This window comes from Electrona antarctica, assembly GCF_951216825.1.
Source record: "Electrona antarctica genome assembly, chromosome: 23".
Taxonomy (NCBI): Eukaryota; Metazoa; Chordata; class Actinopteri; order Myctophiformes; family Myctophidae; genus Electrona; species Electrona antarctica.
In genome coordinates, this window is record NC_136804.1 from 23567834 (window position 1) to 23590436 (window position 22603).

General features: G+C 43.2%; 1 protein-coding gene across 12 annotated transcripts in view; it reads left to right on the forward strand.

Annotated features, from left to right (window-relative positions):
* Positions 1 to 22603, forward strand: part of ppfia2 (PTPRF interacting protein alpha 2) — a 285017-nt gene that overhangs the window by 22052 nt on the left and 240362 nt on the right. Inside the window, exon 1 of one of the 12 annotated variants that reach the window (XM_079494698.1) lies at positions 16595 to 16718. The exons of the other annotated variants lie outside the window; for them this stretch is intronic. The gene's annotated coding sequence lies outside the window, so the exon portion shown is untranslated. Of the gene's footprint in view, positions 1 to 16594; positions 16719 to 22603 lie in introns of those variants that run through there. 12 annotated transcript variants of the gene reach the window in all.

Here is a 22603-nt window from a genome sequence, read left to right on the forward strand (position 1 = left end):
ATAGGATTTTATAGCTCAATATAGCTCAAACACGGTTTAAAACGACCTCGAATGGCGGCCATCTTGAAAAATGGTGTCCATTTTGTTTTTTTCAAGTGGACAACGTACTTTTCTGAGAGAGTAGGTTCCGAAGCACTTGTGTGCCAATTTTGGTGCTTGTACCATCAAGTGAACGATTCTTATGATATATTGACTTAATCTGCTCCACTACCTGTGAAACTGAGCTCTGCTCCATTTGCGCCCCTCCCAAACAGAAGGAGGGGGCAGCGAGCCGGTAGGTATAGGGGCTCCTATGCCACCAAAATGTGGAACGCCCTACCAACAGTCATTAAGACATGCAAATCCCTTGACTCCTTCAAAACCGCTCTCAAAGGGCACCTACGGATGGCTGCAATTCGAAACTGGCCCCCGTAAAATCTGAATCCCCCCCCACCCCCCCTCCCCTTTTTTCCCTCACTGTATATGTTTCTTTTCCCTTTTTACCTCCATTATGATGAATTCCTGTTCTGTTCTTTGTCTATATAGAAGTGTCTATTTGTACGTCTCTAAATGTTTTGATGAATTGAACATGGTGGACCCTCTTGTAAACAAGTGTAATGCTTAATTGGGTCGTCCACTCACAGTTAACAGCCTTTGTATTGAGTTTGTGCTTGAAATGTACTGTAATTCTGCAAACTGTTAATAAATATCTCAATCAATCAATCAATCTAGTTCCTGTTCCAGTGGCAGCACAGAGAGTGTGGCAGCTAAAGTGCACCACAGTGGGACAGCATGAGGCCATGTTAACTTGTTAAGTGCACACGGATGGACCATTGTGTCAGGCATCGGTCACTGACAATGGTGAACATGCCCTGCGTTGCGGGAGGTTTTCCTCTTCGGTCTGCACACAGCGCAAATAAAGTACAATGCTATTGCTGTGAAGCCCTATGATAGCCGGTCTCGTATAATATAAGGCTTATATTAATTGTCCTGCAATATCCCTGCAAATAACTTTGCATCACTGTGAGTAATAGTAATTGGTCGACAGGTATTCACTCAGGTCAGGTGTACTCAATGTTCTCTTATTTGCTTGAAGTATGTGCATAAGTATCACATTTCCAGTCTGACTACTAGGGGTTATAGTCCCAGTGTTGCCATATCCACGTGTTGCGTGTAAATATTGTTGGTGCGTGTAAATATTGGTAGTTGGGGGGCTTGTTTCTAAAGTGTTTCTTATTTTGTCTTGTTTCCTAAACCAGTAATACTCATACATTTCCATGTGAAGGACCCCTACTTTTATGTGTTTGTCCAAGCTTAGACCCTACATCTAATAATATTTTGTGCCAGGGACCCCCATTTGTGTTGTTTTCAAAAATATTCCACATTTTCACTGTTTTCGAAGATTGTTTTTAAAAATAGCAGATCTACAAGCTCACAACGCATTGCGACACATTGTGCGCTTGTAGATCGGCTATTTTCAAATAGCCGGCCCTAGTTGCTTCTTTTGGGCTTGTTTTCATAGACGTGGTTGCTTATTTCTCTCACACAATCTGGCAACACTGGTTAGGCCTCATAAGCAGATTGCATGTGTGACTCGAGCGTGAGAAAGTCATACGCGCCAATCAACCCTGCTCCCTGCTTGTGAAATTTGGCTAGATACAATCTGCGCGGAGACACATTAATGCACACATCTTTCCAAACATGTATTCTGTCACGGCGAGAACACCTTTCTATTTTTGAGCAGTGCCTCCATTACGCAGCTATGTCCCCCCCCATACATGTCTGTCCTTGTGTCCGAGCACGGAAAGCTGCAACACGGTAATTTTTCCAAAAATAATCAAAGTACAGTACAGAGCACGGTACACTACAATTCAGTTCAGAGCACAGTACAGTACAGTAATTATAACAACCCATGTAGGTGACGCTTTCTTTTACAGTACAGTACCAACAAATCCACGGATATCGTTTCCATAAGCCTTATAGTGAATAGAGGCGTCACTGCAGTGCACTCCGTGATTGAACGTTCGTCTCAAATCCGGAGAGCGGCTCTCATTTCGAGACTGCCAATCTCCTCTAAAGGTTTGCTACTCTCGTCACAAGAGGGTGAAAGATACAGAGTAATTACGCATGCGGTGGCTCCTTTCACTGAGTAAATATTAGTCATGCAGCGAGGAGAGGAGGTGGTGTGAGGTGGAGTGTGTGCGTAATGTGTGTGAGCACTGTGCACTGTGCAGGGCTGCTCTGAAATATGATTGCATTCATGCAGCTGACTCTGTGTGTATGCGTGTGTGTGTGTGTGGGGGGGGGGATGGGGAGAGGGCTCAGTGGTGGAAAGTACATTTACTTAAGTACTGTACTTGAGTACAGTTTTGAGGTATTTGTACTTTTCTGGAGTATTCCCAATTTCCATATTTTTACTTCAACTCCACTACTGTACATCTCAGATCCAAATATTGTACTTTTACTCCACTACAGTTATTTGAAAACTTTAGTTAACACATGGTTACATTGTAGATTTTTATTATTATTACAAAACTACTGCATTCTGAATTCCTGACTTAAGTTGTAACAGAGTACTTCTTCTATGTTGCAGTATTGATATACTATACATTAAGTAAACAATGTTATCCACTGGTGTGCAGCAAGGCCTGGGACGTGTGAGGCATGGGGAAGGAGGGATACTCACATAGCCCAGGCTTCATTAGCAGCTGCCTGTCAGCTGCTATAGGCCACCCATACACCACTGGATGGTTGCCTGGCAACTGGGACCCTAGTCGGCCAATCGGGGCCATAGATGCAACAGGAGTTCTCTCCTTGACACGTAACGGAGTGAACCGGGTGCTCCAATTCAATTGATTTTGCTTCAGCATCACTCAATTCAAGGGCAAAGAATGCAGGGGGGCCTAGACATGATGGAGCGAGCCGCTCTGGGTTCGAAGTGAAACTTGAGGAACAAGTAAGTCTCTATTCGGAGGAATTCACTGGCTTCTTCTATCTATATCGCTGATGTTTCTTCAACCTCCATCCACAAACACATCTCAGCAAGGAGGCTGACTTTATACTGAACCCCTCTTCTCACTGTAAGAGTTGTAACATCAACACGTGGTCTTTTAGATGGGTCCCAGGGACATTTTATGAGTCCTACTTCAACAACTCTAACCAGCTCAGTGGCCTTGTGGTTAGAGTGTCCGCCCTGAGACCTGACACTCGGCATCAAGGGTTGGATTGGGGGTAAGTCCCTGCGACATACTAGCGTCATGTCCAGGGGGTGTACTTGTACATCAAGCTGCCTCACGCTACAGAAACAGGAGATAGGCTCCTGCCCGATGGGCCTCATGGCTCGGCAAGGCTACTTACTTACTTACTTCAACAACATTAGAGTACAGTATTGCGTCCTTTCTCTTAGTGAGTCTATAAGGATGCAGGATGCAGGCTATTTGCATCACTTAGTTGTTAAGTCAAGCGACAAAGTATAAATCTCGTTCATGGGATGCCTGATATGATGCTGATGCTCTGCAGGAGAAGCTTCATTATTCATTGTGGATATGGACGCCAATGGCCCTGCCGCCCTGCAGACCGTGTTCATTGGTGATTTATGGTAATAAATAAGCTCTTGCTTTAGATAATGCACCTGTAGATAAGACCGTAAAGGAGGCCATTAGAGAGACAGGCTCCGTGTTGGTGGTGAATCATCTCTAAACATGTCCGCCACGCAAATGGACCCAGCGGAAGAGCACAACTAAATACGTTGGTTCTGAAGTGCAGCATCATTAAATACACATTTCCTCTTTATACCTGGCTTCTTCCTTTTTCGTATACCACTCCATTAGATTCTTCTATTGTCTCTCTTCTTCAATGTCCTATTTTAATGACACAAAATGTTTCTTCTCTGTCATTTTGCTCTCTCTCATCCAGTTCCTCCCCATTCCTCTCTCCTCTCTCTCGCCGTCTTTGTCTCTCATATTGTCTCCCTTGCCATTCAGTGGCCCCTGCGTTGTCTTTCACACTCTATAGTACCATCTGTACAGTTACCACTAAATCTAATAATGCATATAGTAAAATCGTCAGTGTTATTTCAACTCTGAAAGTGCACAAATATTAGATTTGCACACTCTCAGGGATTTGTACAAATTGATAAATGAGCAATGAGGATTTCCCTGTGTACCCTGCGATGCCAATTCATAATGATATTATGATACTATTAACCACTTAAGCCTTAGCGTCATAATAGGAAAATAACACATCTACAAACTCACAACAATGAGGCACGTTGTGAGCTAGATGGGTCATCTTCACTTAAGAGATTTGGTGTAGAGGTGAAAAAAGGCGACGACAGGGAGGGGTTCAAAGGATTTGATTTGTTTAGAGATTATCTATATCAGCATGCCATTGTTTGTACTACCGATTGTACCTTTTCTCCCCGTTATCGGTATCGCAACATCTTGTCTTTTGATATTTCTCTTGATCACACAAACACCAACCCGGGCACTGCATTCAGAGCAGAACAATGGCATGTACGTGCATGTATCGTGCGTGTGTCCGTGTGGCGTGCAAATGTACATGCATGCAGTGGTGTAAAGTAAATTTGAGTATTTCACATTTTTAGTAGGCCTACTTTTACTTCTACTCCACTACATTTCAGAGGCAAATATTGTACTTTTACTCCACTACATTTATTTGAAAACTTTAGTTATTAGTTACATTGTAGATTTTGATTATTATTACAAAACATGGGCATCGCAAAGCATTGTGAGCGTGTAGATCTGTTATTTTCAAAAGTTTTTTCAAATTTTGACATTTGACATTTTTTATGCAGATATTCTGCACAATTAGTACTTTTACTTTTGGTACTTTAAGTACATTTTGATGCCAATACTTTTGTACTTGATTGATTGATTGATTGATTGATTGATTGATTGATTGATACTTTTACCAGACAGTTGTCACAGCCCCTGTATGTAATTTATGTTGTAAATAAATATATAATTGTGTACTTTTAAACAGCCGTGTGTCTTCCTCCTTTTTGTTATGGCCCAAGAGCCACGTCATAACACAGTGGCCTTGGGGTTAGAGTGTCCACCCTGAAACTGGGAGGTCCGGGTTCGATCCCCGGCCGGGTCATACCAAAGACTGTAAAAATGGGACCCAATGCATCCCTGCTTGGCACTCAGCATCAATGAGTTGGATTGGGGGGTCAAATCAACTAATCAAATGATTCCCGAACGCGGCACGGCTGCAGCTCACCGCTCCTTGGCTGCGGCTCACCGCTCTAAAAGATGGGCCAAATGCAGAGAACAAATTTCACTGCGGTAACGTGTGTGACAAATCGTACGACTTTGACTTTAAAGATGGAGTGCCACAATTTTTGTATTTTTCCAGTTTTTCATGTGTCTATGAGTTGACAGTACTTCATTAGACACCCTGGAGTCGTTTTTATGTGCAATGGTGTATTAACTTTGTATTTATGGTTTCTTCCTGGAGGCTGAACCCTTGACAGTCAAACGGGCCAATGAAATAAACAGTAATATAGTGACACCACACTATCAGCCCCTCCCCTAACCCCTCCCCCTTTATCATACAACTAGCTGTGGGTGAGGCTTCAGTTCAGGTGGGTGTGCCCACATAAAAACAACATTTTAACAAAATACTGTACACTTTTTTGATAAAATGATACCTCCTTATATAACAATAAGACCTGAGGATCATGTTTTAGGGTGGAAAAAAATCGTGGCACTCCATCTTTAAGTAAAACATTTGAGTACCTTTTCCACCACTGCATGCATGTACTGTATACACACCACGGCTTGTATGCATTTGTATGCAGCGGCCATCCATTCAGAGTGATGTGTTTACCACAGTAGCTCACCGCTGCAGATACATCTGGTGGTGTAAGAGCAGAGATGGCAATCAGCACATCTCACCGCTGGGGTACAGCAGTACAATAGCAAGGCTATTGCTTTGACAATAAGCCTGTTGCTCCAGACTGCTGTTTTTTCTATATCAAGCACCCCCGACCGCCCTGCATTCTGTTCAGTCTGCCCCATCTCGCCCACACACGGTGCCACACCTAGAAAACCCCAGAATCTGTACAAATAAACATATTATACTACTACGTTTTTTTTTACCAGCTGCTGGAAGCAGGCTGGGCTATCGGGTTGGTATAGTGGCAACTTATCATTTCATTTGATGCCGTAGTCACCTACCTTTCTGATTGGCTAGCCGACCTCTCAGCCAATGGGATAGTATTGCAGCCAGCTGTGTGTGTGTGTGTGTGTGTGTGTGTGTGTGTGTGTGTGTGTGTGTGTGTGTGTGCGCGCGCGCGCGCGCGTGTGTGTGTGCGCGTGTGTGTGTGTCGTTCAAACCGCAATGTGCTGTTTTGTGTGTTTATAGAAGATGTTGGCGATTCTAGTGAGAAGATGGGAAATATAAAGACCTATATGTTACCTCAATGAAGGAATATAGTAACAGACACATGACCAACAACCCTTACATACATCTAGCCTACAAAAGATTACTAAAGAGATTCATAGTTTCACCTGGACAGGGCTACGTGGATGAGTGAGCACACAACAGATTACATTAATTTGGTGTTGGACTCAGGTTTACCATGCTTTTAGGATGATAGGCTTTGTGCAATGCTTTAATTTGTTTCCAGTGACACACAAATACACATATACACAGATATTTACATTTTATAGCACAATTCTACAGATATGATAAGGCAGCTGGTAATTCATTGATAATTGATCAATTCTTGTTTCTAATAATTTTTAGCCCACGATTTTTGTAACCCATTTCTTTCACCCAGTGTCAATTGTCTATACAGTATAGGCTAATCCTGCTCTACACTCTCTCCCCCAACCAGGGGAGAGCAACGGACTGACCTCATGCTTCCTTCAATGCATGAGCGTCCAAGCCGCTTTTTTTTCACCTGACAGGGGGAGTTTCCCCGGCTGGACGTAGCGCGTGGAAGGAACACGTTATTCCAACCAGTTCCTTTCCTCTCAGGCTTCTCGGCTGGCCAGGAGGAGGCAGTTTAGAGACCAGGACCATGCTGCATGTTTTTTGTGAGGGTACCTACCCTAGGGGACATGGGGAGAACATGCAAACTACACACAGAAAGGCCCTTTTGCCAACCCCACATAGAGTATGGGCACTGATGACGTGGAGGAGAGAACACGCCCCCAGCGCCCACTGCATCCCCAGCGGGAATCGAACCCAGGACCTTCTGGCGACAGTGATACTGACTACACCACCGTGCCTCCTTATACGACACGGTTTTGACCGTGACAGAGGCGTGACCTTCACTCGTATTGCATGTACGGAATTGCCAATCCGTGCTATTTCACCGTGTTTGGGTGAGATCGGGTTTGACATTATTCACGATTCTGAATCGGCTGAGTCGGCTCTGCTGAACTTCGCAACGTTCGACACGGCAACTTGCGCTCGGTGGTGTCTCTCGTGGCTCAAGTTGGGTAGAGACGGGCCGGCGCCCCTCCGTCACAGTCTATGGGGAGGATTTCAGTTTAATATGTACGGTTTTTTGGGGTTTTCTAGGCGTGTATGTACGGAAATGCCAATCCGTGCTATTTCATGTGTTTGGGCTCAAGTTGGTTCAGTCATATATCTGCCCGCTCCTTAGAGGCCTTTCAATCTTTACTTAAAACTCATCTCTTCTCCCTGGCTTTCAATGATGTTTGACCAAATTAACTTGTGTAATATTTGTCTTGAGTTTGATATGGAAATACAAGGTTATGTTATGTTTATTTAAATTATTTGACATCACAATTACATTGATTGGACGAACCAGATGCTTTGCTTATACAGTATATTAGCACGAATGCTATAGTTTTCAACACCTGTCCTCTGGAGGCCTTTCTAAAATAGAATAACACTATAGTCTAAGTACAAAAAATATATATATTTACTAGGAATAATTAACATAATAAAAAAAAATCAAACCCAATACATTAACTTGTGAAACAAAACAAAAGAAGTAACCACTTTCTGTCCGACAGCTACGATAATTATATCGCAGTTTTCAGGTCGTTTGATGTCTGAGAACAATACAAGCAAAAATAAAAATAAAAACCTTGACAACATCGAGAGAGGTAATGGACTATAAACACAAATGAAGAGATGTAGAGGGCTGTAATTGCCGGCGGTGAACACTAGATCATGCCAGGGGACGTGGTTATATCTCCACGCTCCACTGATCTATGGGGCAATTCAGAGGAGAGCTATCGCTCATATCAACCACAGGTCCCTCTTCCCTCTCTCTATCTCTCTCTCTCTCTCTCTCTCTCTCTCTCTGTCTCTCCCTGATGCGCCGCCCGCTATCCTAAACTCAATTGGATTTCCAATTGCAGGAAGGCACACTCGATTAATATTTAACGGCTACATCCCTCCCTTCTTGTCTCTCTGTCTGTGAGAGTGGTGGGCGGGAGAGTGACCTATCAGGTCCCTGGACCCCCCACCCCCCACCCGTGACCCCAGATGACATCAGTAATGATGTGTTCAAGTGAATCGGATACTGTGTGGATACTCCCCTCCCTCCAAAAAACAAAACGAAAAGAAAAAAAAAGTGGTGCCTCATATATTTCTGCACCATGTTGAGCACAAACTTTGGTGTTTTAATTACTGCTTTGCCAGTGGTACAATTACTCAAGTACTGTACTTAAGTACAATTGAGGTACCTTTACTGGCTCAGGGGTAGAGTGGCTGGATGGTAACTGCAAGGTTGCCTGTTCGAACCCGGGCTCCCCCAGAGTTAGTGTCGAAGTGTCCTTGAGCAAGACACTGAACCCCAAATTGCTCCTGATGTGCTGGCTAGTGCCTTGCATGGTTTCCGCCGCCATTGGTGTATGAATGTATGTGTGAATGGGTGAATTGATGCACAAGCTATGTAAAGCGCCTTGGATAAAGGCGCTATATAAATGCACCATTTACCATTTACCATTTAATATATTGTACGTTTTACTCGACTGCAATTACTTTAAAATGTTATAGTTACTGGTTACTTTGTAGATTTTGATTATTCCAAACATACACTTCAGCCCTATTTGAAAACTTGTGAAATGGGACATACTGCAATATAATGGCTGGCTACTTTTCCTTTACCAATACTTTTGTACGTACTTCTTCTCAAGTATGTTTTTAATTCCGGACGTTTACTTGTAATATTGAAGTGTTTGCAGAGCGGGCATATTGAGTATTGACACGTGCACGCAGCATCCCTGCCATTCTGACTCACTCACATCAGGTTCGTATTCACCTCTGCCGTCCGTCCCCAGGCGTCGCTGAACCTCTTAGCAACGTTAGCATGGTCATGTTCTTCACCGCAGCACATGCAGTCACGCACCATTGGACATCACATCATTGGTACGCTCAAGTTTCTTTCTGCATGTGCTCCCCTGACACACACATTGGTCCAGAGGAGTGGGACATTTTCCCCATCGGGCGCTGCTTTGTTATGGGGCTGGACCTCTAGCCGTGTGAAGGTCAAGGGGGAGACAGGTGGGCGGGCACGGGGCTGTCGCCTCACAGCTAGAAGGTCCCGGGTTCGATTCCCGCCGGGGATGCTGTGGACGCTAAGGGGGGGGGGGGGGTCTGTCTGTGTGGAGTTGGAGTCTGTATGTTCTCTCCGTATCCTGGTACCCTCACAAAAAACATGCAGTAATCCTGGTCAGCTGGGGTGCCTGATGGAGGGGAAAGGAACTGGTTGGAATAACGTGTTCCTTCCACGTGCTATACGTCCTACGGGGGAAACTCCCCCCTGTCAGGTGATAAGAAGCGGCCTGCTCACTCCTCATGCATTGAAGGAAGCAGGGGACAGACAGACAGACAGACAGACAGACAGACAGACAGACAGACAGACAGAGTACTCTATGATTAGATTCCATTTAAAATGCCAGGGTTCCATCACATCAGCAGACCTCACCTGGTGCTGCTGTCTCCTGACACAGGTGTCGCCCACAGCGTACATGACCATCTAATTCAGTCTGCCAGCTCTTTAGTCTGCAATCATCTCTCATTCTCTCTCTCTCTCTCTCTCTCTATCTCGCCTCCTCCATCCTCTGTCCTCAAGCTCATTCTAGTCATTCCTGTGCACATTCAAGAGCAGTAATCACTAACCGTCTAACCGCTCAGCCTGTGCAGAGTTCCATGGTTTGAAAAGGCCATATAATAAAGCTGTTTACTGTGGGGTTATGGGGACGGGGTCCATGATATGCCATCACTCGAGCAGACAATATCAGGGGGTGTAAAAGAAACCCCCAAGATGAACAGACTTATCTTTGTGTTTTATAGCTTCAGGTCCAGTTCAGGTACCAGGCGAGACAATTTTCTAGTTCCGACACTTTTAATCCCTTCCGGTCATGTTTCTCTGAATACGATATCACACATCTCGGTCTGAGCTCACTGTTGTTATCAGAGAAATAGGTATAGACTCCGGGGCGACCAGCTGTCTCCCACAGTGAGCCTGGAGCGTATAACAAACTGTAGGGTAAGAAAAGTAATAAAGATAGCTGCCCTCTGTCAGCTCTGGCTTTCTACAGCCTACTGCACGTATATATGCCAATTTGTGTTTTATTAACCCTGATAGCGGGGGTTTTATTAACCCTGATAGCGGGGGTAAACCAGGCTACGCAGGAAGACGGCAGAGGGAGAGGGAGACAAACATGGTCAACAAGGGAAGAAAAAAAAAAGCCAAGCAAAATGTCAGTCACGATAACACTCATTTTCTTTGATCTTCTGCTGAAGCCACCAGAGGCATTGGAACGCCATGCGGCAGGCAGACAGATCATCATCTCCCTCGTGTTCACGAGGGAATCATCTCAGCTGTGATATCACTGCATGTAAGGCGGCTGTTTGCATTAAGCATTTGTACATTAATATTAAATGGCAAACATTTACTCTACATCAGCATTTCTGTCGGATGAAAGCCTAACACTGCATGGTGAGTGTGTGTGTGTCTTTTTAATTGGCCGTGAAGGCTTCAGCGACCGCTGAGCCTTTTCTGATGGCAGCAGCAGCAGCAGCAGCAGCAGCAGCGTCATTGAGATTTGGACGTGAGATTTGTATGCACAAATCCCTGCACATGAAAGAGGTTAATTTGCATGACGAAAGCGTGGGGTGGGTCTGAGTAGCGCTAATGGCATTCACACTTTCCATGTGTCAAGCAATGTGAAGGAGGATTGGTTTTGACCAGCATCACAGCCGGTGTCTGACTTAATCGGCCTCTCCTTAATATAGTTCCTCGTTATATTTTTCATTCATTTTACAAACCGGCATTTAAAACGTATTACATTTACCTTATGAAAATATGATCAGTATGAGAGGCAGGGCGGACAAAGTGCATGCTGTCTCACAAATCCGGTGGTGGAAAGTAACTAAGTACAGTTACTTACTGTAAGTACTGTACTTAAGTACAATTTTGAGATTTTTTTTTTGTATTTTTGAGTATTTTCTACATTGCAGTATAGCCTATTGATACTTTTACTTAAGTAAAACATTTGAGTACTTTTTCCCCACCACTGATGTCAGCCCTTATTGGCCGCATGACAAATCAGTCGCTCTGCGCGCGTCTCTCTGGCTTTGAGGTGCTCAGATAATATGCATCTTTATCAGCTCGTTGCATTCCTGCCATTCCCTGCATGCAGATGCCCATATTCAACTCCCCCAGGAAAATGTACTGTATGTGGAACATTTCAACTGTGCCAAAACGTAGCAACAGAGCCAGCGCCGCTTATAGATCAATAATATAAGTGTGATTCTATAGGAAATGGCAGCAGCATTAATCATGGGTGCACTCTCGTCGTAATAATGTTATCGTGGTCATGCATGGGGGAGGGATCAGAGCACTAGCGCCTTCATGGATGCGTAATCTTTTTTTTCTTCTTTTTTTTTTTTTACATACGTGTCTGTGTTCTCCATGTATGATCCTTGTAAGCCTGATGTGAACATAGCAAAATGTCTGGGCTCCAATAAACGCACGCACGCACGCACGCACGCACGCACGCACGCACGCACCCACGCACGCACGCACGCACGCACGCACGCACGCACGCACGCACGCACGCACGCATGCACGCACGCACGCACACACATTTTGATTCATTCATTCACCAAGTTACAATCATCTCAGTAAGCTATACCCATATATAATAGCCCCCATATGGCTGCCACATGACATCGCATTAACATCACTGCTTAACGTCACTGCTTAAAAAGACAAACATTAAAAGTCAATTGACTTGGCTGCCACATGACGTCACAAGTGGGGTCCTGTTTCTTTCTGAAAGCCAGACGTTGGAGGAGGGACTAGCGCCCCTCAAAAAGATTGAGAATCACTTCTGTACAGCAGCACATATACCATGAGGCCAGCTTCAGCACCACGGACAGCAACTCAAAAACACCCTTCTCCAAGTACTGGTCCAGGGCAAGGTTTATTTATTTTATTACCATAGCTAAATATATTATTGTTAGAAAACAAAGATATGGTCAGATCTGGAATTAGATGAGAAAAATTTTGTCCAAGCTGTCAGTTGTACATGATCCCGTGGAAAGTGTTTATTTATTTTTTCCTATATTTTTTATACCACGATTTTGTAACCCATTTTTCACCCCTGTGTCAATTATCTAATGCAGGGGTGCCCACACATTTATGACGTGAGATCTACTAGTTAATATATATTATATTAGTTTAAATATATAATGTACCTGGGGGGGCTTTGGAATAGGGAGGGAGGAGAAATTATGACAGGCAGTTTCTGCTGTCAAAATATGTCCTCCCCGTATTTAACTTAAACGCCCAATGCATTCTCAATGGCAATAGCACAAACTTTGGCATGCTACTAGTCCTACATACTTACACCTAGAAACCCCATTCAAACCTATTTAGGTTCATCTTACGGTGGACATGTATAACAACTTGTCAATCAAGTAAGTCACCAGTTAATTCCAAGTGCCATTTTTTTATATTTAAATTAAATATATTTTTAGGACCATGCCATGTGATCTACCTGCACAGCCTTTGTGATCTACTGGTAGATCGCGATCTACCTTTTGGGCACCCCTGATCTAATGTGATCCTGGGCTCTACACACCCTCCGCCAACCTAGTCCCCATATATGGGGGACATGGGGAGAGCAACAGACTTGAACTCATGCTTCCTTCATGCCTGAGTGTCCAAGATGCTCCTTTACACCTGACAGGGGGGAGTTTCCCTTGGAAAGTATTTATGATTCGTTTGCTCTCTAAGAACCTCTACAGTCACATCTTGTTAATGACCTCATGCTAGTATTTGGTAATTGAAGGGACACAAAGTACAGACTGTGATAAAACATTTATCATTTGCTCTAGAACACTTGTATTACAGAACGACACTACTCGGTTCAGTTACTCTCTGTGCCACTTATTCCAGCTCCTTCATATTTGATAAGTAAGACTGGCAGTGGTGGCAAAATTACTCAAACAACATATAGAAATACTCTGTAAAAGTCTGGTATTCAAAATTTAGTAAAAGTACAGAAGTATTGGTAGCAAACTGTACTTAACCCATTTTGACCCGAGATCAGATTCTAAAAATGTCTTCTACATCCTGACAGTTTTCTGAAAAAGCTATGTTTCTGTGTCAGTGGTTCTTCAATTTTTCAAAAATAGCAGACCTACAAGCTTGTAGCGCGCCACTCGGTGGTGCGCTATGAGCTTGTAGATCTGCTATTTTTCAATAGCTAAAGCATAACATAATGCTAACACCAAAAGGTGCAGCTCACAATGTACTCATTGTGAGCTTGTAGATCGGCTATTTCCAAATGGACGAAATGTATATAGGGCTATACTGAATGTGGGCTATGCTTTGCAATAATAATCAAAATTTAAAAAGAAATTATAGTATCTAAAGTTTAACGTATAATTGTAGTGGAGTAAAAGTACAATATTTGCTTCTGACATGGAATGGAGACTGGAGTTAAGTAAAAGTACCTCAAAATTGTAATACTTGAGTAAATGTACTTGGTTAATTACACCACTGGAGACTGGTGTGGTATTCTCTTTTATGGTCACACAGGTGTTATACTACACCTGATTGCAGATTGCAGTTTATATTATGGCTAAATGAGCATATGCTTAACAAAATGTATATAGGCCTACACGTGCTTCATAACAGTCTACATAAGTAATTGTTGATGTATTACTTTGTAGTTGCCATATACATGATCTGCAGTAAAATAATAGTTTTCTCCGCAAATTATGGGTAGGATATTTGTTTTATTTATTTTGATTTGTGAAGTGTATTTATTTTAAACAACACATGGTTTATTATAAAATCAGATGCTCTGAATGCCATCAGCTATATTGCTTAAACAAACTTCCAAGAAAGACATATATATCTTTCAAAGCAAAAATATTTTAAAATAAGCATGCAGTGCCAGTGGGGTGACAGCGTTTTAATTGCTCATATGCCAACAGACACATTCCCTTTTGAAAGTCGAGAGACAATGGCATGCAGCCTATAATTAGCCTTAATAGGCTAATGAATCTTAAAAGCATGTGTTATCAGGAAATGTTAGCTATTCCTTTGTTGAGATTATAATAATATAATTAGCCTATTTTTTTAAGGCGCCATATACATGTACGGTAGATCAATATATCGGTAGCCTATGCAAAGGAGACAAGACCAACGAGATTTTGGAGTGGGCAGAGGGTATTTTGGTTATTCCCAGCTACCATAGCATAGCCTATATATTTTTTTCTTTTTAAACATAACATTACAATAGGCTACATTAGGGCATTCACTTCTAGTCATTTTTACTAGTTCACTAGTTGCCTAGTTTACTAGTCGACTAGTCGACTAGTTGTTAAACCACCTTTTATGTTTAAAAAGAAAAAGAAAAAAACGTTTTTTTTTCTTTTTTGGAAATAATATTTGTACATTTAAAAACTGTGTACATTGGTGACTATAACTATAATCTACCTGATATTGAGGCCTACAAAATCGGTAAAAAAAAACAAAAAAAAATCGGCTAGTGGATTTACTAGTCGACTAGTAAACTAGTCGACTAGTAAACTAGTCGACTAGTTGCTTAATGCCCTAGGCTACATTACATACTCGGTAGGCCTATAACACTTGTAATCCATTTTATGGCATCTGGCATGACTGGTAAAATCATGCTCCGCATTACTATAGCCCCGCAGTTTAAGAACCCGAAATTAAATCCATACATCTTTTACCACTTTACTGGATGATTTGTCTAATAAAGCTATCTATACTATATAAAGATCTATACTCTTCGATTCGATACACCACCAAGATACCCATGTACCTGTCTAGATACTTCCTTAATGTTAACGAAGTCCACACCCACAACACCAGAGGGAGTGCAACGAACCATGTACAACCCAGATTCGGCACAAACAAGGGACTAAATGATTTTCGCTCCTATGCCACCAAAATGTGGAACGCCCTACCAACAGTCATTTTCCCTCACTGTATATGTTTCTTTTCCCTTTTTACCTCCATTATGATGAATTCCTGTTCTGTTCTTTGTCTATATAGAAGTGTCTATTTGTACGTCTCTAAATGTTTTGATGAATTGAACATGGTGGACCCTCTTGTAAACAAGTGTAATGCTTAATTGGGTCGTCCACTCACAGTCTTTGTATTGAGTTTGTGCTTGAAATGTACTGTAATTCTGCAAACTGTTAATAAATATTTCAATCAATCAATCAATCAATCAATGCCTACAGTAGAAAAGAAACCCATCCATGTCCAATTCCGTCGTATAACAAAGAAGAGCGAATAATACTTTAAAGTTCACACAATGAGATGGCCTAGTATATCCTATTATTTGGCGAAATATAAAATGTAATTGGCAGCTACAATCAATTACTGTCCCTTTTCTGTGGAGCCTGGCACAGACCACGTGTGTGTGAGAGGCAAGTGTGATTGTGAATTTGTGATTGTTGTAGCTTCAGGTAACACTAACAGGCGAGACAAGTTTAGCATGATGACCAATTCACATGAACTGTGACTGAGGCAGTGTGACTCATTTGGACTCATCCACACAAAACGTGTTTTATGCTAGAAAATGGGGAACATGTGAAAATAATAGACGTGTAATTAGCCTCTTCAGTGAGCTTTCTTTTCCTACAACAGAACACGCGTGCACGTTTAATTCGACGATTTTAAGGCATGCACGGGCACGATTTACTATATTGTAGAACATTCGTAGAAAATAGCTAATCAACGAACGCGTTGATTGGCCTTGATGTGACCAGCTGTGATCGAGGAGCAGAATTGAACAACTGCAACTTTAAGATGCCGCGCGCGGCGCACACACACACACACACACACACACACACACATCAGGTCTCCCCTCCGTCAGCTCCAACAATGGTCTTTTCCAGGTCCACACAGCGTCTCTCACGGCAGAATTTGTAACATGCCATCATTTTTTTTAACCAATGTTGTGTGTACATCTGGAGAATCAAATGTCATCACTCGAACAACAACGGGCCAATTTCAAGTTTTTGAAAATGCCAGCGGAACAGGAGGATTATTCAACAACCGCACATGATATTCATATCGGAGCTTTATTATTCGCGTCGCCGCTGGTTTTCACTGAAGCTTCCTAGGAGAGGATTGTCCTGCTAATGGTCCCAGCTGTGTGTGTGTGAGGAGCGTGCACACACACTGCAGTTGTCATTGATCCGTTCAAAGAGCCTACACACACTAAAAGGTATCATCTGTGCGTATTAAATACATAATTATCTGTGCGTGATATTGCAGTGACCTGACATTGCCTGTCTATGCTATCCGATTTATGGTGATCTCAAGGTGATTTTTTTTGTAGGCTAGTATATAGTGTGTCCTGGTCTGGATTGCACATCATCTTCCAACTCTAGACTATTATGATGATGTGTGATATTCTGGAGTGTGTGTGTGTGTGTGGGGGGGGGGGGGGGGGGATCATTCTATACATCTACGTGAATGAATGCATATAGTCTAGCCATGATTTTTGTGGCGTTGAAATTGTAAAGCGTGCAGCAAGAGGTTGGAAAAAAGACGACCGACTGTCACAGTGTGTGGAGAGAACTGAACGAGGAGGATGGAGAGAGTTAAAGGGGGCGGGATGGAGATCTGGAGATGCATGCATCCATGATGTAATGCACTTGAGACAATAGCTAAGGATTCTCCCCAATTATCATTTCAGAGCGCGCGCGAGGACTATAGGGAGAGGATGTTGCTGCAATGAGACCGGCCTGTCAAGTGTGTCATGTCTGTGTGGTTAATAATAGTGAAATGGGACCTGTCATGAGGGAAACAGATCGATGCCTCTCCTAGTGTATATACTATTATTACCAGCTATTATACACATACAACAGGAAGGTGCACGAGACAGTGCTGTTATCTATGTTTTATAGGTCTGTCTGTCTGTCTGTCTGTCTGTCTGTCTGTCTGTCTCGCCCATGCCCACGTGCACTGATCCATAGGTGCACGGATGAATGAAAACACACACACACACACACACACACACACACACACACACACACACACACACAGGTGGTCAGATTGTAGGAGGATGGCAACTGTAATTATTCTAGGCTTTTTTTTGCAAACATTATGAAAGTAACTCATTTTATGAATACTATTTTGCTACGCCTGCGTATTGTGCGTAATAGTGTTGTCAGGCACGGAGCATTTGCATGCATAACAAAGCATTTAATATTAAACCGTTATGCAAAAAAATGTGGAATGCTTAATTTAACAGTGTCACATATGTAACGCCCAGGATTCGAACTCGGGCCACTAGACCAAAGGGATAACCTTATGGGGGAGATATTAGACTTTTGAGGCCATCAGGCAGAGGCTCTGAGCCACTCTGCTACACATACAGTACTGGTGATGTACGGTAGTATCATGCAAATACAGTATGATTCAACAGGTCTGTAACTCTACAAATGGAACCAAATGGTAGCCTGGGTTCCAGCCTGAGCTGCCTTCATTGAATCTGAATTGTCACTCACTACTAAAGGCTCATACATAGTCTGGATTTTCGGTGGTGAGCTGACCACCGGAGCTGAAATAACATTGAGCGGTGGTGAGTAAAAACAGAGAGAAGGGCTGGGGCGGTGGTTTGCTCTTCACCGCGGCTTGTGACGTCATGTTGTAGTTCGGTGGTCACCAAACCACCGAAAATCCAGACTATGTATGAGCCTTAAGTCTGGATAGGGTCCATATCTCCAAGGTAGGCGGGACATACCCGCGGAGAAATTGACCCGTGGCTTCAGATTGGTCTGTGGTGAGGGTTGGGAAAAAACACACAGACACCAGTTTGGCGTTGTATAAATGCGCGCAGCGCAGCTACTGCTGTTGCCCTGCAATGTGACAACGTCCCTTATCAACACTAAACTCCCCCCACACAGCCGTCAGTTTTTTTGTACTACTAAATCTGACAATGGACTACTGAATCGTTTACTTTTTACCGTAGCAGTGAGTAGCATGGATAGAGTGGCGCTGGCTGATGACATATCAGCAACAACGTGGCTATACGTAACAGTTGACGTTATGAAATACGAGTCTCCTGCCTGCTGGCCAGACTGAGTAGCGAGTGACAATTCAGATTCACGGAACGCAGCGATTCAGCCTGGAACCCAGGCTAACCAAATGGAACCTTACGGGTCCATTTGTTACACTCCCAGAGTTATGGTGGTCCATGCAATTAGAAAGTTTGAGAACGATTGGTATTGTAATTGCATAGCAGATGTGAAGTCCACATACCAGCTCTTGACAGTGTGTTCAAAAAATGGTTCTGGAAACCGTTCCAAAATGTGATGTGAACCGATTCCAGTTCCTCACAATGTTGGATCCGGTTCCTCCGATTCCTCCGGTTCTGTATCCCAACCTTACGTATATGTTGTGGCGTTCGTTCGTTCTTTCTCGGTTTTATTGCCCTCGGGTGTCATGCGGTGTGCTGGCTACTTGTGTGTGCAAAATTACATTTTAATAGACCATGATACCAGCACCAATCAGGTGGCATTTCTCAACTAGTCCCGAGTAAGCCCCGGACACCGAGAGGAAGCATTGAAGCGAAATAGAAATGCTGACTGCGAGCCAATACTCAACAGCGGCAGTGCTTGTTCATGACTCGCACGTTCATGCTTCTGGCCCTGTGCGTTAATTTTAGGCCCAAAATGGCTGCCCATTTTGGGACTAAAATGAACACGCCGGGCCCGCCACTTTTCCAACCCGGAAGAAGGGGTGAAAAGGGAGTATGTGCTGGGTGAGCAACTCAATGCAAGTGGATGGGAGGGGAATTTTTCTATTATTTATACTGTAACTAGGGATGTCCCGATACACTTTTTTCGTTTCCGATCCCGATACCACAATTTCTGTGTTAGCCGTTAACGATACCGAATAACGATACCAGAGAATAATATTTATAATAATACAAAAAGAAAAAATATCTTATTTTGAAGTCCACCAACCGGGAATAGTGTTTATACTGTAGCTATCCATCTATATATCTCGTGTTGTGTTTATAGTATACTCCTCACTCAAATGTGCACTTGCAAAGCAAACTCCACATGTCCCAACATTTAATTGACCTGCCATAGTGTCAACCCCTTACCCCTGTGTCGGATCGGTGGTTAGACTGGCATATTCCCCGATACCGATATGACCAAATAAGGGCCGATCCGATACTTTTCCGATACCGATAAAGTATCGGGACATCTCTATTAACTCTATGGTCCCTAGTATGACGTGAGCAAAATGGCTGCCATTGTAGTATCATGGTCAACGCTGCTTTTGTGTCCCCATTCTGGTTATTGGTAAAATCTTCAATCAGAAGTGGATAAAATAGCCACAGCTTGCCCAAAAGGTGCAGGAAATGGTGGGTGTCAGTGTCACGGTACAAATCAGATACTTGCTAGTCTTTATTGCTTTTCTTCCCCCTCCCTTTGTTCACCTCGATCCGTGTCCTTATTCAATCTGTATCGATTGATGGTTTTGCATGACCTTGCTGCAGGGGATTGTGGGCGATGTTAAAGGCTACAGTACACAGTCCTTTCATGTGCACACTTCACAGTCTATTACGCGCACACACGCACAAGCACACATGCAAAGTGCTTGTGCGCACATCCGCACACTCACAATCACATCTATTACTTCACATTCTACCCATCCACTCACACGTACTCACACAGACATGCACGTACGTGCACTCACACACACACTCATGCACGTACCGCCTTCCTGCCCACCTCTGAGCTTCTTAATGGCAGTTGGCTGGGTGTAACTCTACACCATTACATACCCACTATGCTTCTTTCTCTCACCCATTCATTCACTCCATGGCGTGCTGCTCATTCATTCAGTCGCTCTACGCTCCAGGGCAAACTGGACAACAGTTGTCAATGAAAGACACAAGTCTATGTTTTCATATAAGTCTAGTTTAAGTAAATATCATATGATTTTAGTCGACTAGATTAAAGTTCATTTAGTATTGATGCCGCCATAACGCGTGGTTTGACACTTTGTTGCGTGCTGAAAATAGATCAGCTATTTTTGGAGCACAACAAAAATGATCGTTGACGTTCACTGTACTGGCTATTACTCACTGAATTTTTATTCAGCCGGTCTTGATGCCCAATTGGTCCACATGGGTACAGTGGGTGCCGCCTAGCTGAACATTCTGCCATACTGGAAGCACTTATTAGAGGGTTCCGACTCAATGGCTGTGACAATATCGATCTTTGGACTGTGTGTGGACTGCTGCAGATCATCTCCTGTGGGCAGAATATAAGTAATAGCTTTGAGAATTTGACCCTTAAACAATGGTAGCCCATCCATGGCTGTTTAAATGGTGGTGGGTTTACTATATTTCTCCACATCACATCTCTGATGGTTTGTGGCTCTCAGACTGTCTTTCCAGTCTCGGAGAATGCTAGTAAGTTGATGTGTTTGATCCATACACTCCACTTCAGTGCCGTGGTCCCCTTCCAGTGATTAGATTGGACAGAGTTGAGTTGCTGCTTTCTTGGCAGGCAGACCCCTGTGTTTATATGAAGCCTATCTGCTGCAAGGAGCGGGGTGAATGGGATTCCTCCTAGGCATTCAAAGAGTGCCATGATGCAATCTGGCACATTTCATTCACAAAAACACTTTTTGCCCAGCTGTCCACAACATGGTATGGGTGGGTGCCAAGTGAAGCATGGCTTTACGTGTCGGCTCTGTAGGAGACAAGCCGTTTCTAAATGGGTCTGTCTGTGTGTCTGTGTATCTGTGAGTCCGGAGCTAATCTCACAGACTGATCAGTTCCAAATTCCTTGTGCACCCCATACGATTAGGCCAAGGAATTAAATCAATTCACATATTGTGAATCTTTTTGAGGGGCGCTAGCCCCTCCAACGCCTGGCTTTGTGTGTTCCCCCAGTGACATCATGTGTCAGCCAAGTCTATGACTTTTTTAGGGGCACTAGCCCCTCTATGTCCAGCTTTGAGGACATAATGCCACTGACAATGAATGGCCAGCTTTTAGTGTTTGTGCAAACATTAACATTAAAAAACGAAGGTGAGGATGCAAATTGTGATTGGCCGTAATGAGATGATGTATGATGATAAGAGCGCCCTGATCACTTCACATGGGTGTGATTTCTTTCATGTTTGTTTTAGCGTGTTCCCCCCGTGATGTCATGTTTGTGCGTGCCCCCAAAGGCACCCCACACATGGAACCAAATGGACCCTTACACCTTTGTCTGGCTTTCACTCGTGAGGTCATGTGGCAGCCAAGTCTATGGACTTAAAGGGGCATTCCACTCATTTTCAACATTTTACTATGTCATTAATATACCTTAGAGCTGTGTGGAAAAAATAAAAAAGTTCCCCCATTCTGTGTTTCCTAGAACTAGAGGTCTGAACAAAAATCATTAACATGGTGAAACACATCTTGATGATGTCATCAAGATGTGTTTCACCATGTTAATGATTTTTGAGTGGTGTAAACCACTCCTACAACTGGCTTTGTTAGTTTACGTGTCTGTCTGTCTTTCTGTCTGTCTGTCTGTCTGTTCGTAAAAAATGAGCATGGTTGCTATGGTCACCCAGTTCACACGGGTGTGATTTCATTAAGTCAGACATTACGTCAGACCACAGCTGATCAGTCTATATAAGACCTTACACCACTCAGTTCACACGGGTGTGATTTTTTTTCTTAATTACAGCTCTAAGGTATATTAATGACATAGTAAAATGTTGAAAATGGGTGGTTTTCCCCTTTAAGCAACCCCCCCCCCCCCCCATTTTCAGCATGCCCACCCGTGATGACATGTGGCAGCCACAGTGGGCACCCCTCACTTTGCACGAGTGTGATTTTTGTTGTAATGTCTCACTGTAAATGTATAATGTAAGTGAATGGCAAAAGCTTTCGCAAGCAAAGTCACATGTCAGTCACATGTCAATGATGTCATACTGTAGATGTCATAGATGACATCATAGATAGACTGACCAAATGAAGTCTGAGATCCACATGAAGACGGTAACCCATTTTGACCTGAGATCAGATTCTAAAAATGTCTTCTACATCCTGACAGGTTTCTGAAAAAGCTATGTTCATAAATAGCA